Source organism: Lepus europaeus, chromosome 1 (genome assembly GCF_033115175.1).
Source record: "Lepus europaeus isolate LE1 chromosome 1, mLepTim1.pri, whole genome shotgun sequence".
Lineage (NCBI taxonomy): Eukaryota > Metazoa > Chordata > Mammalia > Lagomorpha > Leporidae > Lepus > Lepus europaeus.
Window position 1 is genome coordinate 107,480,766 of NC_084827.1, and position 16,567 is coordinate 107,497,332.

Genomic DNA, 16,567 nt, shown 5'->3' on the forward strand with positions numbered 1-16,567 from the left:
CAGATGGCATCCCACTCTCTATACCGAAAAGAATTTGTACTGTCAAGAGCACCAACCACATCAAGAATTCAGAGAACTAAGGCATAACCTATTCAGACAGCATCACTTGGTTTCAAGACATGTATAATAAACAATCAGTAAATGGTTCTCATCTTACATACTGTTTATAGTGTAAAGGGGCTATTTCAAGTTTACAGATGTGGAAACAATGTAAGTAGAGACCAGGCAGTGATTTCCAGTCTGTGTACAATGGACGGAGGCCTAGACCTGATGTAGGAGGCACAAAATTAAATCTATCCTGTTAGTAAGAGGGAGCCATCTTGTCAGAGAAAAGGTCTTTTCATTAGGAACCATTTCCAACAATTAAGTATGTCGGGAGATTATATTTTCCCCCTAGAGGTAATCAAGTTTTATAATATACACATTGTGTGCTCATTATCTGCACATCTTACCAAGTACAACCTTTTCTAATGATTGCTTAGGGTTGGAGAACCTGCTTACAGAGAATCACATTCCATGAATTAATGAGTTACAAAATAGCCTTATTTATATTTGGAGAACACTGATCCTAAGCCAAGGAACAACCACTGACTTACTGAACAGAAACAGAATTTCCAGCTTAAACCAGTCTTGTGAACTTTTGTATGAATCAAATTCAACAACAACTTAGATACTGACATTTAACTTCTAAATAAATATATTCAATGAGTTACTACTTTGTCAGTATTTAATAGCTTTACATATGTATGCTTCCTACTAATTCTAAGTGTAAGCCTATGGGATGGGTAAATTATCCTCATTTTCAATGGAATGAAAAATAGGCAAAGAGGATAATTTTCCAAAGTCTCATAAACTGTTCAATAGCCGAGACTGGATTCAACACCAAGTCTCCCTGAAAGGCTACACCTGCATCTCAGGCTTTTCTCAGTGTCTCTTGATTGTCACTTCACATAGGAAAGTCACAGGTTTGAGTCCACCACAGTGACTGCCTGAGCCAAATCCAATGAAGAATAATCTCTACAACTGCTTGATGCCAAACTGATAGCTCTGCAGGAGCTGGGACCCTGGGAGCCCCAGTCAGTCAAGGAATAGGCAAAAGCCAACCATCTCTTGCAGCAACAACAATGATCCTCATTGGCTGTAACCAAGAATAGCAGTCAATGCTAACTTTCCAGAGTCTAATAAGAAGAATGAATCTCAAGGAAAATTTCAGTGTGGGTAGGGTTAGGGCATATACATATGTACATGTTCTATATTCATTTAAACTTTCTAAAAAAAGGTTAAGAGGTCTTAGAAACCAGACATAATCCCAAGGCAGAAAAAAAGTATTTGAAACTGAATTATAATTAGCGTTTTAGAGATTTGGACTTTCCTTATTTTAAAACAAAGAGAGTATTGTTTACACTCCTTGGAAGTTGTTCAAAGATGTGTATTTTTAATAAGATTGAGTCATATTTTCATTCCAAAGTGATTTTATTCCATGAATATAATTTCCACGTATTGTATAGTAATAGTCCCAATACAATCAGCTGTTAGTGCCCAGCCCAGTGTCTGACACATAGTTGGCTTTTAATAAGTATTTGTCAAACTAGAAAATCAATGAAATGCTGATTCAGTCAGCAATATTTCTTGTTCTTGTTGTTGTTACAATGGGTTATCTATTAAAATAGCTTCAAACCCAATTCTAACTAATCCAAGCTTAAATCCAAATCCATTCCTGTCCCCAGGTCTAGGTTCTTCACCTCAACCTTTTCACCCTCCTTGACCATGGTAAATTATAAACAGAATTCCTCTTGGACCTAACCATCCCTAGTATTGCAGGGAGGAGGCCAAGTCTAGCCTGGGGACCATACAGGCTGTACTTAGGAAATGCATATCTCAGAACCAAGTACGTAATTACACATACAGGCATCTCACTTTCAAACTCATTCCAACAGCTGACTTCCTATTTGTCTCTAAGACTGTCTTATTTGGTATGTTTCCTTCCTGATGGCAAATCACAGGGCCATCCTACACAGATTTCTCAGAAACCTGTGATGGCTTTCGCAGTGTTGAGCTATGCAACAAACACTGGGGCTAGTTTACTTATTACTGCGGATTTCGCAGTCTATCAGTTCTGCAATCTCTTCACTCAAACTTAAAACTCATGCCCTTTCCCAGTGAATGGCTTTATTGGAAATAGCCCAAATGTTCAACAGATAAAAAGTTAAAAAAGAATGTCATCACTCACAGAGACAAACACATGGCTTGGTATACAACTATTTCAAAAAGCATCTCTAAGTGAGATTTAAATAACTGAAATAAACTACCATATAAATCTGTAGAAAAGGAATGCAAAAATTAACATATGGAGTTAAAAATCTAAGTGCTTATTAAGAAGTCTAGAAGGATGCATTCTATCTAAAGCATGATCTAAACAATATCTGAAAGAACATTAATTTCAAGATATAAATGGGTGTTCTGATAAATGTGACTTATATTTCCATTTTGGAAGCTTGGTTATCCACATTGGCACATTAAAATTTCTACGAAGACCTTTAGAGAAGAACATAATTTAACTTTATGTAGTCCAAACTTTAGCAAAATTGTTTGACATGGGAGTTGTTTTTACAGAAAACATGTTAACTTGTACCTTAATAAGACCACATCTTGGGAAAGTCTAAAATCTAACTTACTTTATTACTTCCAGGTGGCGTAGTTAGTGATTATTTTCTTTACAAACTTCTGTTTCTATGAAGTAATAAGGATGTTAATTTTATGATCATAAAATAGAACACAAAAAGAAAAAAAAAAAAGTATTTAGTCTCAACTTAAGGTCACTCCTATTACCTATTGTATTGGCTTTGTTGCCTCTGGCAGTTCTCAGAAGCAGGATGCAAAGTGGTTTCAAGATGCAAATGGATACCAACTGACATCTAGGTTCCAATCTCAGACCTGCCACTGCCTGGTCACTTGACTCTGAATACATTAAACTCAAAGCCTCAATTTTCTCTTCTGTATAATCTGGATGACAGCTACAAGTACTGGATACAGGCTGGATGTGACCACTAAATGCAATAAGTAGCACATGGCATACAATTAGCACAGCTGCTGCTAAAATGTCATTCAATAAACACCCATTATTTGTATGACCAGCATTATACAAGCAGCCACCAGTCACTATTCTTAAATTACTGTGACTCGATTCTTTCAATTAGTGGTAATCTGAATGAATTTACAAATATTCAGTACATCTTTGACACAATTAGGACTTTATAGTATACCTTTTCTATAATATCTTGTCAAACACTTAAAGATTAATTTACCAGGCACACTGTACTGTTCAAAAAACTTTTAAAAATATTTATTTATATTTGTTTGAAAGTCAGTTACAAAGAAAGAGAGAGAGATCTTCCATCTGCTGATTCACTCCACAGATGGCCGTAGTGGCCAAGGCTGAGCCAGGCTGAAGCCAGGAGCTTCCTCCAGGTCTTCCACGTGGGTGTCAGGGACTCCCTTGGGTCATCTTCCGCTGCATTTCCCAGGCCATTAGCAGGGAGCCAGAGCAGAAGAGGAGCAACCAGGACTCACACCGGCGCCCATATAGAATATAGGCATTGCAGGCAGTGGTTTACCCACTATGTCATGACTTGGGTCCCTTAAAAATTAAAAAAAAAAAAATATTTCACAGGAAAGAGTGTGAGCTCCCATCTGCTGGCTCACTCCTCAAATGCCTGCAATGATCAGCGAATAGCCAGATTGGAGATGGGACCCAGAAACTCAAGCTGGGTCTCTTACATGAGTGGCAGGGACACAACCACTTCAGTCACCTGCTGCCTCCCATGATGCACATTAGCCAGAAGCTGGAATCAGAAGCAGAGCTGGCACTTAAACCCAGGCTCTTCTGTCTAGGATGTGGTGTCTCAACTGATGCCTAAGTGTGGACTCTTTGCATAGGTATAAATCATTCTACAAGAATATTTCCATTCAGTAAGAAAAAAATGGATCTTAATTATATCAAGAAATCTTAAACGAGTCTGTCTTCTGACATCAAAATTTCCTGCAAGAAAATGGGAAGTGTTCTTATATTACAACAAAAATGAATCCTGAAAAATTCAAATCATTAAATAAATCTACTTAATCATATTTGTTCTAATAACTGCCATTAGTCAAGGCTCTGCAGGGAAAAATTTCAATTCTGCCATTATGATACCTGAAATAGTTAGAGCTTTAAACAACCTCAGACTAATTCTGCACACTCTCATTCTCTATAAGAAATGACATGGTCACAGTATCCTGAAGGAGTCAGGAATTAATAGCTTCTCCTTGCTTTTGTCATAGCTAGTCACACTTACGGCATCTGAGGTAAAGTACAGTGTCTCAACTTCTTGCTTAGAGTAGGACAGAAGATCTGATTTTAATATAGAAAATTTTCCTCAATATATAACCTATGATTACAATAGTGTTTCAAGTTCCCTCTTGACTAATGACACTCGTTTATGGATTTAAAACAGAAAATTTTCCATCACTGTCTATCAGTGTTAAAGTAAAAAAAAATAGTTACTCTCATCTTGCAGAGAATAAGTGAAATAGTGAAAGACAACTCCCATAATGGTAAATCGAGGAAACAATCAGAATTAAGTCTGCTACGTAGTATATCTGTCAACAGAAAATGTGATTTTCATTAATAGTAGAACATACTGTGCATTCAGAAAAAGTTGCCTTCATCTAGCATGGGGACTCTGAAAGTCAACTTCAGAACCACATAACACATCCCACCTTTCATTTCCTGAAAGAGGGAAATGCAAACAAGGTGTAGCATGTCCCTCCTGAGGTCTGAGTTAATACAATAAGAACACCAGGATTATAACCAGCTTTCTAACAATGTGGATAATATTCAAAACTTAAATCAAATGCCTGATGTATACTGGTGTTTATCCCACACTTCCAGTTTCATTCTAAGTTATTATCCTCTTCCACTATGGAGAAACTGAGGCTTTGAAGGGAAAACAAACTGCTTTTATCAGCCAGTAAGAAGCAAGGCAGAGCGTCAAGCCTAGGTCTTCTGTTTCTGAACCCATTCTACAATAGGTGCCTGCCAAGTGCTATCTGACTTCTGGCTGGACCAGTTTTATTTGAAACCAAAACCAATGCTGTTAAATGCCTGCCAAGTGCCAAGTGTACTGCTTCCTTGCATCAGACAATATGACACAGGCTGCAGAGTTAAATGAATCGTATTAAGCTTACTTAAAATGCTTTATGGAATGTTGTACCATCTGCCTATTTGTTAAATTATTTAAGATTTTTTAAAAAAATATCTTTCTAGCTCAGAATTTTGGCTTCTTTTGGCACAAAATGCCAACTTGTTGGCCAAAAACATTCTTAGAAAAATAATGGACAAGTCTATTACCTAATATTTGCAGTTTTGCACTCATTTTGAAATATAAAACTCAATAACACTGGGGTAATTTTTCTTCCCCAAACACCTTTTTGACAATTAATTGGCTGTATACTTGATACCTCTGAGTTCTCAGTGTCTTCTTTCATGAGCTAGAACACAGCCTTTATTATATGGTATCCCTCAGCCTATTATTCCTCACATCAAAAGGCTTATTTTCTCTACCTATCAAGGGTCCTGGATAAAAACAGCAAGACTGTTGACAATTTAGATTTCAGGGTGTTGACGTGAATGATTAAGAATTCTTATATACTACTTAATCATATAATTAGCTAATTAATTCTCAAAACCTACAAGGTACAAGTAAAATATCACAATATTATTCAAATATGAATATTTGGGCTCTAAATAATACAGCCTTCACATTTTGTGAAACAAGCCTGCCATGATGGTTGGGTTTTTGTTTTCTCTAAGTATAAAATGGAAACAACATTACTCAGAATTTTCACTTACACTAATATACACATTTCTTTCATAAATATCATCGTAGGAGTAACACCAAAAGAGAATCTCACACCAAGAAAGGATTATAATAGAGAGCTGGAGCAATAGAGAGCAATTTTAATGATATAGCATTTGATGGTATCTTAGCAGCAATCCATTGGCAAATGGCTAAAAAATGAATAGTCACTTCAATACTTTGCATAACTGAGTTCTCCCATTCCAATGGACAATCTCCTCATTTCTATCCCCAACACTGCAATTAATGCAAAATACACTGCAAATAACACATATGCAATAACTGATAATTATGTATGTAGGTATAAGGGGAAAATTATATCCTACAATTTACACAAAAGCAGTCTAGAATATGGCCTCAGGGCTGGCAAAGTGGTATAGCAGTAAAGTCTCCACTGCCATGCCGGCATCTAACATGGGTGCCAGTTCGTGTTCCAGATGATTCTCTTCCAAAACAACTCTGCTAATGGCCTGGGAAAAGCCGAAAAAGATGTTTCGAGTGCTTGGATCCCTGACACCCACATGGGAGACCTGGAGAAAACTTCTGGCTTCAAGCTTCAGCCTGGCTCAGCCCCAGTCTTGGTGGCTATCTGGGGAGTAGACTAGTGAATGAAGGCCTCCCTTCTCTCTCTGTCTCTCCTCCGTCTCGCCCTGTCTGTCACTCTTTCAAATAAATATAAATCTTTAAAAAAAAAAGAAACAAGAATATGGCCTCTGTCTCTTAGGTTTCACAATAAATTATAAACCATACAAAGTATGCTAAAATGCTCACTTAGTAGCCAAGGCAGAGGGAGAATAGGAGGAAAAATCAAATCTAAATATCAATCAACAGGGACTGATTATATAAATTATAGTCCATCCCTACAAAGCTAGACTACACCAACAGAGCAAAAAATAAAGCCTTTTGTGTAAGGAAATATAATAATTACGAAGATATATTGTCAAGTAAAAAGCCAAAACACCACTAAATGCATATAAAAGAAAGAGCAATAATACACATACTCATTTGCTCATCTCTCTTAAGGCAATTCATTGTCCCATATGGTAGTCAGTAGGCCTGAAAAGCCCTTAAGCATTGGAGATGTGAGTAATCTAAGAAACTCAAATTTTAATTAATGTAAATATCAAATCTAAGTGTACTTTTCTGTTTAAGAAAGCTTTATTTTTTGGTTAGAAATATACTCATGTTAACCAGTGTTATGTAATATGTTAATTTTTAATATGGCTCCTAGAAAAATTTTAATTGTATTTGAATCTTGTGTATTTTCATTGGACAATGCCAAAACAGAATATTCTACTTGGATTCAAAAGAACTAGTAACATGGACTGCTTCTGGGGAGAAAACATTGAGTGATAGACACACAGGGGCCAAAGGAGAATTTTCACTGTTGTTTTTCTCTTCTGAATTTTTCTCATGTGAATATATTGTCAGAAAATAAATGGTGTGATCAAAAATACCACTGTAAAGATTAACTGTCATTGCCACCACCACTGTAATACTGAACGAAAATCTTTCCCTCAAAAACTGTATTTGGTATTTCTGAAGAGCTTAAATACTCACATAGTGTTGGGCAGAAAACACTTCCTACTAACCTAACATCAAAGAAGGATTTCACAAAACAGTACAAGAGTTGCAAGGTGAACATAAAGGATCAAAGCCCTCAACCTCAAACTGCTTGTTCAGTGGCCAGCACAGTCTAGCATTAGCATAGTGGATTTTGTCTTCCACCATCAGAAACTTTTTTTCATTGTTTTATTCACTGAATATATTTTGCAATTTCTTGATCTTTCATCTTAATCTTTAAATGCAAATTCAAGTATGATTAAATTTCCATTTAGCAAAGCAGGTGCCTACGTAACTAACCAAAGAAGAAAAAAAGCCAAGAAAATTCTCCTCTCCATACCCCTGAAACCAGTAATAAGAAAACATAAGCAGAGGGGTAGGTGTTGTGGAATAGTGGGTTAAACCACTACTTTGGACACCTGCATCCCATACTGGAGTGCTGATTGGAGTCCGGGCTGCTATACTTTGCATTTAGTTTTCTGTTAATGTACCTGGGAGGCAGCAGGCGATGGCTCAAGTGCTTGGGTCCCTCCCATCCACATGGGGGAAACTGGTTGGAGCTCCTGGCTTCAGCATGGCCCAACCCTGGCTGTTGCTGCATATGTGGAGAATGAATCAGCAGATGGAAGAGATTTTTTTCTCTTCTCCTTCCCTCCCCCCCTTTTCTCTCTACCATTCAAATAAATAAATCTTTCCAAAAAATCAGATGATATAGGGGTCAATAAAAGAACTACAGACAAGTGAAATGTACTTGATGTATTTAAACACAAATGAAAATGAAACTATATATGAACAGGGTATTACCCCAAATATCCCAAATTGTCCCACTTTATCTTCAAAATAAACACTTAAAGCATTTTTTTCTTTGAGATAGCCAGTTTTTGACTTTTAAATACACATGTTAAAGAAAATTCATTATTAGTGTTAACTTTAGGGAATTTACTAGCTCCTTAAATTTAAGAAAAGCCTCCACATTTAACTTCTCAGTGCTCCCTTCCTTTCCAGGCTTTCTTTCCACTTCCAAGCATGTGTAAAATAGGTCTGCATTAGGCTGTATAATTTTGAGGGCAGCGCCACAGAGGTTATGTATAGGAAATCATCCACAATAGCCCACCACCTGAGTGGCACCTGAACTGTGACAGGTTCCTCAGCCATCACCCGATGAATGAACATCACAATAAATGGAAGGCTTTCCTGATTCAAAATGCAAAGAATTCTAAATAGCTTTTAACTATAAAACGGCTAAGTATCAGAACTTTGAAAAATTGCTTAAGAAATTTCATGAAATAGCCTGTAAAAATTAGCAAGTAATAAAGGACGTCAAAGATGAAATTAAATAGTTTGCACTGTAGTCTCTGCATCCTAAAGTGAATGCCTTCAGCACTGGATATCATTTCCTGCTGTCTCAAGACTACTCCTTAAATACCATTGGTGTTCAAACCATTCAACTATCTGTGATACCAGAAACTTAGTCTCTGTGTATGGTGATGTACAGTAATATAAGGAAACCATGACTGTCCCAAATCCATGACATTCAAAACACCCATTACTGCCAATATCAAATCTGATATGCTTAATCTATGAGAATAAAAAATGAAAATGGATTTAGGCTACCAAAAATTATAGCAAATATTCACTCAATACCTTTGGATAAATGTTATAATTACCACTAATTCAAGCCTGTATAATCTGCTTAGTCTCCTCAATATGGCATGCAAAATATGAAAATCCCAAAGTACTGCATCCCAAATACATAACAGAGTACATCGAATTTGAAGTCTGTGGAAAATGGAATTAAAAGTTGTTTATTTTGGTGCAAAACATTTTTGAAATTTATGCATATGAGAGATCTTTAAAAAGTTCATAAAATACTTATTACAAAATCTATGCACTGCTTTCAAAGATTTTTGCATCAGAATAAATTTCTTTTAATTCAATTTTCCTTAAGGTATTTGAAGTATCCTTGTATATGAAATTTTGAATTTGATTAGAAAACTCTAAAAACTTTGCTAAACAAACCCAGCACAATACTACTTACAGCCACAGAAGTAGGTTAGTGTTGGAAACGTGTTGCAAGACTTCACAAGGACATAGGCACAGACTTCAGGAGTGCATTTTCTTAGCATCTACAAGTGAATTTCCTACATATTTCTATGTAGATATAGGGTCACAAACATATGGGTGACTTGCGGTTGAACACTGGATTTTCTGTTGGTCTAAAAAAAGTAAACTGATGTATAGTAAACTGGAGTGAATTAGAGATTGGGAGAGGTTCAAGATATGAAATTTGTCCCAACTAATGTGAAGGTAAAATGATTGATCTCCCCTTTCAGGTCATTACTCAAGTATTTTTCAGTCAAATGAAGTCACACCTTACTTACCTAGAGGAGGAATACAAGTTCATAGGTTATAAAGCATTGCAATAAAACTTTAAGAGAAAGAGAAAACTCAAGATAAAAATCCACAGCATAAGATCATGGTATAAAATTTTTAAATTTATTTTTCCTTTTTACTTGATGACATTCTTCCAGCTTTCACTACTGAGGCATTGCAGAAAAAAATTATTCATTCATTTATTTATTACTTTAAGATAATGTATCGAGCTGCTCTCTACAAGTCAGGAGGAACACATTTTATGCAGGAGCAAAAGAAAAGAAGAACCCACTCCCATAGTGTAAGAACACTTTGCTCACTTTTGCTGCCAAAAATAACAGAATTAAGTATACCTGGGAATAATGAGAGCCACCACAGACCAGGAAACACAGATGCCATCACATTAGACAGTGACCCTGTTTCATTCTTAATTCTATAAAAGCAATGCTACAGCAAGTGACTTAGAGGCATCAAAGAACAAAAGAGAAGCAATGGATTGCTCCTCTCAGACATTCCACTCTGGCATGAGGGACAAAATAAAGTGATTATGCCTTTATTCTTCTTGTGTGCAGCAGGTCTAGAAACGATGGCACATCTATCAAGACTGGGAATGGTAGAGTGATAGTGATTTTCACATTTAGTAGCTCAATTTCCTGTTTTTCAATCTCATCTGAACTGACAAAGCTGTAGCAACTGTTAAAAACTTTGGCTCCTGCCACCACTACTCCCCTTGGGCTCATTAATACTTCTTCATTTCTGCTTCTCCAGAATAAGAACATGTGCGCATTTGCAAGGGCAGAGTAGAGATATAGGAATCCTTGAGGACTGGCAATGAACTTCTCTCTGAGGTTTGAGTTTCTTAATTCCAATTCCTTACAAGTGGATTATGTCCTAAGGACAGAAGCTGTGATGTTGGGCTATAAAATGAAATGTTCTTTAACAAATTCATCATAATTCATGCCAATTACTTGGTGCTAGTCCCTCAAATTAATCACACTGAGAAATAATGTACTTTTTCCAATGATGTTACAGTTTTAAAGACATATTTTGCCACCTTTGTCCTTCAGTTTTTCTTAAAAGCCAACCCACACAGCATATAAAAAAAAACCCAAACCATTATTGTATAGTCACATCTTGAACCCAAACTAACTCACACACTTCAGAATCACTTTGACTATTTTCAAATACATATCTCCCAAAATATTGGAATGTTTAAGTATTGAATAATTACAAACAAAAACCTCTGTACTACTAACCCATACATTTACAAGAATGTATATTATCCCTAAATCCAGAATTGCAATTGGGAAATTGAGTAGATAATAAGGAAACTAGAGGACACAAAAACAAAAGGATTCCAAAGGTAATTCCTCTGGCTACTCACCCAGCACCTCCATTCTCACTGTCTTACAGCCACACATTTCAAAGTGTTAATGGGGCTACATTATCTTTCCTAGAGAGTAGGCAAAATTCCAATTCTTCAGTGCACTGTGTTTTCTCCTCCTCAAATTCCTGAAGGCCTGCCTTGGAGCTGTGTCCCTTAGGAGGATATATTAGCAGGGAAAGGCACAGATGTAATCAGGATGTTGTCCACATAGGGTACCAGGAGTATTAGGGACCCACATAGCTTACTTTATTCCCTAGGAAACTTGGCTGGTCTTGATCTTGGTGAAAGTCTAGAAGTATTTAAAACACACTAGGAGCCACAAATATAAGTTTTCAACTGTCTATGGGTTGAACTTACTAGACCCTCCTGCCTTTACAATCTTCACCATATTAGCAGTGAGATGGCTATCCCAATGAAAAAAACTGTCAAAATATTCCAAAATTCAAACTCCAAAATTCTCATGTTTAAAGTCAAAATATTTAAATTTATAGGTAGTGTTGTGTTATCTATATGCCATTGTCATAGTAATTCCATTTAGCAGGAATTAATTTGGTGTCATTTTTCAAAATGCCTTTTTGTAAAGGTTAGCCATCTTTTTGAAAAATGTATTTACTTACTTTGATTACATATATATTTATAGAAAACTTTTATTTAATAAATTTCAAAAGTACAAAAAGAAATAAGTAGTGTTGTGAACTTAAACTCTTTGGGAAAGAAGCAAAAACCCAAGCTCACTTCAGCGTTGTGCTAAAGGCTAGCCAGTCTTTCAGAGCCTCTTCCATGGGATTCATTCCACAGACATGAACTCTGTATGCAAAACTGAAGACATTTGGCCCTTTATAAATAGTCATGGGAAACTTCTTTCTCCCATACTTTTAGTTTGTTTTCACTGTAACAGATGGGGGAAAAATTTAGCAAAGCAAAGTCATAAAAATATGTCTCATAACTATCATAGCAATGTTGGAACACTAAAAGCTTAATGATATGAAACATTTTTTATCAACAATAACACTTGTTAGAAATTACGAAGACAGTACTTAACTTGTAAAATAGGCATAAACACAAAAAACTAGATAGGAACTCCTCCCACCACTGGTCCATTTCTTCCTAGCTGCCTTTGTTTCTCAATATCCTAACTCTGCCAATCATTTTTCATGGAAATCTTTCTAGCATAGAAGTCTAGACATCCCTTTATAACATAGTCCAATACTTTATAAATGTTAAAAATCTAAAATATTTGTCAAAGAGCCTAGTCATTCCTTAAAAAGAAATCAATTATCTTTCTGCAAAATTCCTTATTATAAATTTTACTTTCTGCCCACAACATAAATCATTTTGTCCTGAAACTTAACTTCAATATTTGGGAGTCTCCAGTAGTAAGTAAACTACTTCATTCAACAATTTTATAAGTTAAGGTTAGGAGGTCAGAAAATTTTCTCTATAAAGCCAGAGGGCAAATATTTTTGGCTTTGCAGTCTATATGGTCTCCATCTAGAGTCCTCAGTTATATATTGTGAAAGAGGCTGTGGTTACCCTTTAAACTTTTTACAAACTGATACTATGATACATACATTTTGGTTTTCATCCACAGTACCTGGCTTATAACTCCCTCACCAAGCCAGGTCATAAAAACTGAGATGGGTCAAAGGACCCTTCACATTCCAGAGGGGTCCTGCCCCATACCTTTGAGAAAGGAATGCTGGTGGATTTGAATGGACAGGCCTTGCTGAGTTCCCCACCCAGCAATCATGCCTGTACAAAAAAGCCTCCATAAAAACCCAGAAGGACAGGTTTCAGAGAGCTTCTAGATAGCTCAACACATGGGGAAAGCTCCACACCCCTTCTGCATGCATCTCTTCAAGCTGCATTCTCTGTATCTTCATACCCTTATAACAGGGGGTGAGCACTATAATAAACTGGCATGTGTTTCCCTGAGTTATGTGAGCCACTAATCACACCTGAAGGAATTCGGGTTGTGGGAACCCTGATTTATAGTCACTTGGGCGGAATTACAGGTAAATCATCCTGGGACTTTCTACTACTATCTAAAATAAGTGGGGTAATCTTAGATACATGAGTCCTCAAGCCCATGGGATCTGATGCTATCTCCAGGGAGTGTCAAAATGGAATTAAATTAACAGACACTCAGCTAGCGTCTGCTGCCACAGAACTGATTGCTTTCTCATGGCAAGAAATACCCACACCACTGAAGGTTACAGAGTTTTCTGTGTTGTTTGTGATGTCAGAGCAGAGGAAAAATGATTTTTTTCTGACATATAAATAAGAAGTTAATAGCCAGAATCTAAAACTCCCAAAACTCAACAACGAAAACATTTTTAAAAGGGGCAAATGACTTGTGTAGACATTTTCCAAAAATATATACTTACAGACAATGAAAAGATGCACAAAATCACTCATAATTAGTGAAAAACAAACCAAATCCAGGACAAGATACTACTTCATGCCTATTAGTATGGCTACTGTCTGTGTGTATGAGGGGGATGGGAACAGTAGAGATATCAACCAGAAAACAACCACTGGAGAGGTTGTGGACAAATTAGAAACTCTGTGCACTATTTGTGGGTATGTAAAAATATGCAAGCACCCTGGAAAACAGTATGGCAGATCTCAAAAAACTAAAAATAGTTTTGCTTAAAAATATGTTTATACTCATAACCTGAAAAGCACAGTAGCCTTAGGATGGGCAATTCCATTGCTAATTATATAAATTGAAAGCAGGGTATCTAAGAGATAGCTGTACACCTATATTCATAGGAACACTATTCACAATAACCAGAAGTGGAAGGAAACCAACTATTCACTGATGGAGAAACAGATAAACAAAAGATGGTCTACAGACACAATGGAATATTATTCAATTAAAAAATTAATGAAGGGCAGGCATTTGGCACAGGAGTTAAGACACCACTTGGTAGCCTGCATCCCATAGTAGAATACCTAGGTTTGAGTCCCAGTGCTGCTCCCAATTCCAGCTTCCTGCTATCATGCTCCCTCTGAGGCAGAATGTGAGGGCTGATGGCTCAAGTACTTAGGTTCTTGCCACCCACATAAGAGACCCAGACTGAGTTCCTGGCTCATGGCTCTTGGCTCTGGCCTGTTCTGGCCCTGATGTTTCAGGCATTTGGGTAGTGAATCAGATATGGAAGATCTATTTTTGTCTACCTTACAAATAAATAATTTAAAAGAAATGAAATACTGATACATCTCACAATATGGATGAACCTTAATTATGCTATGTAAAATAAACTAGTTTAAAAAAGACAAATTGCTGAGAGTGGCCAGCATCATGGCACAGTGGGTAAAGCCACCACCTGCAATGTTGGCATCCTAAATGGGAACCAGTTCATGTCCCGGCTGCTCCACTTCCAATCCAGCTCCCTGCTAGTGGCTTGGTAAAAGCAGCAGAAGATGGCCAGAGCGTTTGTGTTACTGCCATCCATGTGGGAGTCTTGGAAGAAGCTCCTAGCTCCAAGGCTTCAGCCTGATCCAGCCCTGGACATTGCAGCCATCTGGGAAGTGAACCAGTGGATGAAATCTCCATCTAACTATTTCAAATAAATAAAAATCTTTAAAAAAAAAAAGAGATAAACTGTATGATTCCATTTAAAAGAGGTACATCTAGATGGTCAAAAAATTATAAATAGTAGATGGCAATTACCAAGGACTGAGGATAAGGAGAAAGTATAGTGTTCAATGTGTATTAGAGTTTGTTTTGCCAGATAAAAAGAGTAATGGAGATGGATGGTGATGATGACTGCATACCAATATAAATGTACTATCATTGAACTGCACAAATAGTTAAGATGGCAAAATTTATGTCACACATTTTACTACAATAAAAACATGAAGAGAAAAAAAATCAGGCAATGGGTCATTTCAATGTTTACATCATATTGCTGATCAATTAGGCTAATGTATTTTAATAAACTTTTAAAAATTTATTTTAAAGAGAAAGAGAGAACTCCTAACTGCTAGTTCACTCCCCAAATGCCCACAGTGCCCAGGCTGGCCAGAATCAGAGCTGGACCTCAATCCTGGTCTCCCATATGGGTGGCAGGAAGTCAGTTACTTGAGCCACCACTGTTGCCTCTCTGGATCAGAAGTAGCAGGAAGCCAGAGTCAGGAGCCAGAGCCAAGCATCCAACCCAGTGATTCCAATGAGGTGCTAGCATCTTAACCTCAAGGCTGACTTTAGGTACCCAAAACTAATCAACAGAGGCATTGGTGGCGTTATCACCATCTCAGCTGTTGTTATCAGTGTAGTTAATCAATGTTTCTCAGCACTGTAAGCAAATTGGAGTCACCTGCACCGCATTTTAAAATCAGCTATACTCTTGTTCCAGTCTGTCTGAACCAAATAAAATCAGAATGGGCAAGGGTATGAGAGCACGGATATTAAAGTTCTCTAGGTGATTCCCATCTAAGTCATTTAAGTATTCAGTAAACATTCACTAATAAGAATTCAGTTCATAAATCAATAAAACTTTAGAGTCAATAAATGCACTCAAAGCTTTAAAAAGCAGCTATTAAATCATGCCTTATGTTTTACTAAGCCTTCAATTCGCTCCCTAGCTCCAAAGCTGCAAATGTGGGGTTTTATTCCCTTTGTCTATTTCTGAAGATTTGTTTCAGTATCAAAACATCAGGATTGGCCAGCGCCGCGGCTCACTAGGCTAATCCTCTGCCTGTGGCGCTGGCACCCCAGGTTCCAGTCCCGGTCAGGGCGCTGGATTCTGTCCTGGTTGCTCCTCTTCCAGTCCAGCTCTCTGTTGTGGCCAGGGAAGGCAGTGGAGGATGGCCCAAGTGCTTGGGCCCTGCACCCGCATGGGAGACCAGGAGGAAGCACCTGGCTCCTGGCTTCGGATCTCAGCACAGTGCGATGGCCGTGGCGGCCATTTTGGGGGGGTGAACCAACAGAAAAAGGAAGACCTTTCTGTCTCTCTCTCTCACTGTCTAACTCCGCCTGTCAAAAAACAAAACAAAACAAAACAAAACAAAAAAGGATCCCTCATAATAAGGTCAACTAAGTTTTTAACATTAAAATTTCAAAGAGTCAAAGAAAAAAAATGCTTATCTGTTTAGGCAAATAAAGAACATGAGCCCTAGTATATGTTCTAAAGATTAAGCATCCAAGTAGATGTCAGCAATCAGGTCGCTTTTTCTAAGAGATTAGTGTCATTCTAAGTGTAGTACTAAGATAGAAAACCTGAGTAACTTCAATTCAACAGTACCTCCTATCCCTGGGGGATAATTTCTGAGACTCTACCTGGCAATGTCTAAAACCACAGAAAGTCCTGAGCCCTATACATACACTGTTTTTCCCCCT

The 16,567-nt window shown here is 37.2% G+C and overlaps 1 protein-coding gene across 1 annotated transcript in view; it reads right to left on the reverse strand.

The window, feature by feature from the left end:
* COBLL1 (cordon-bleu WH2 repeat protein like 1) overlaps positions 1-16,567 on the reverse strand; it is a 173,701-nt gene that overhangs the window by 149,856 nt on the left and 7,278 nt on the right. The window lies entirely within an intron of this gene.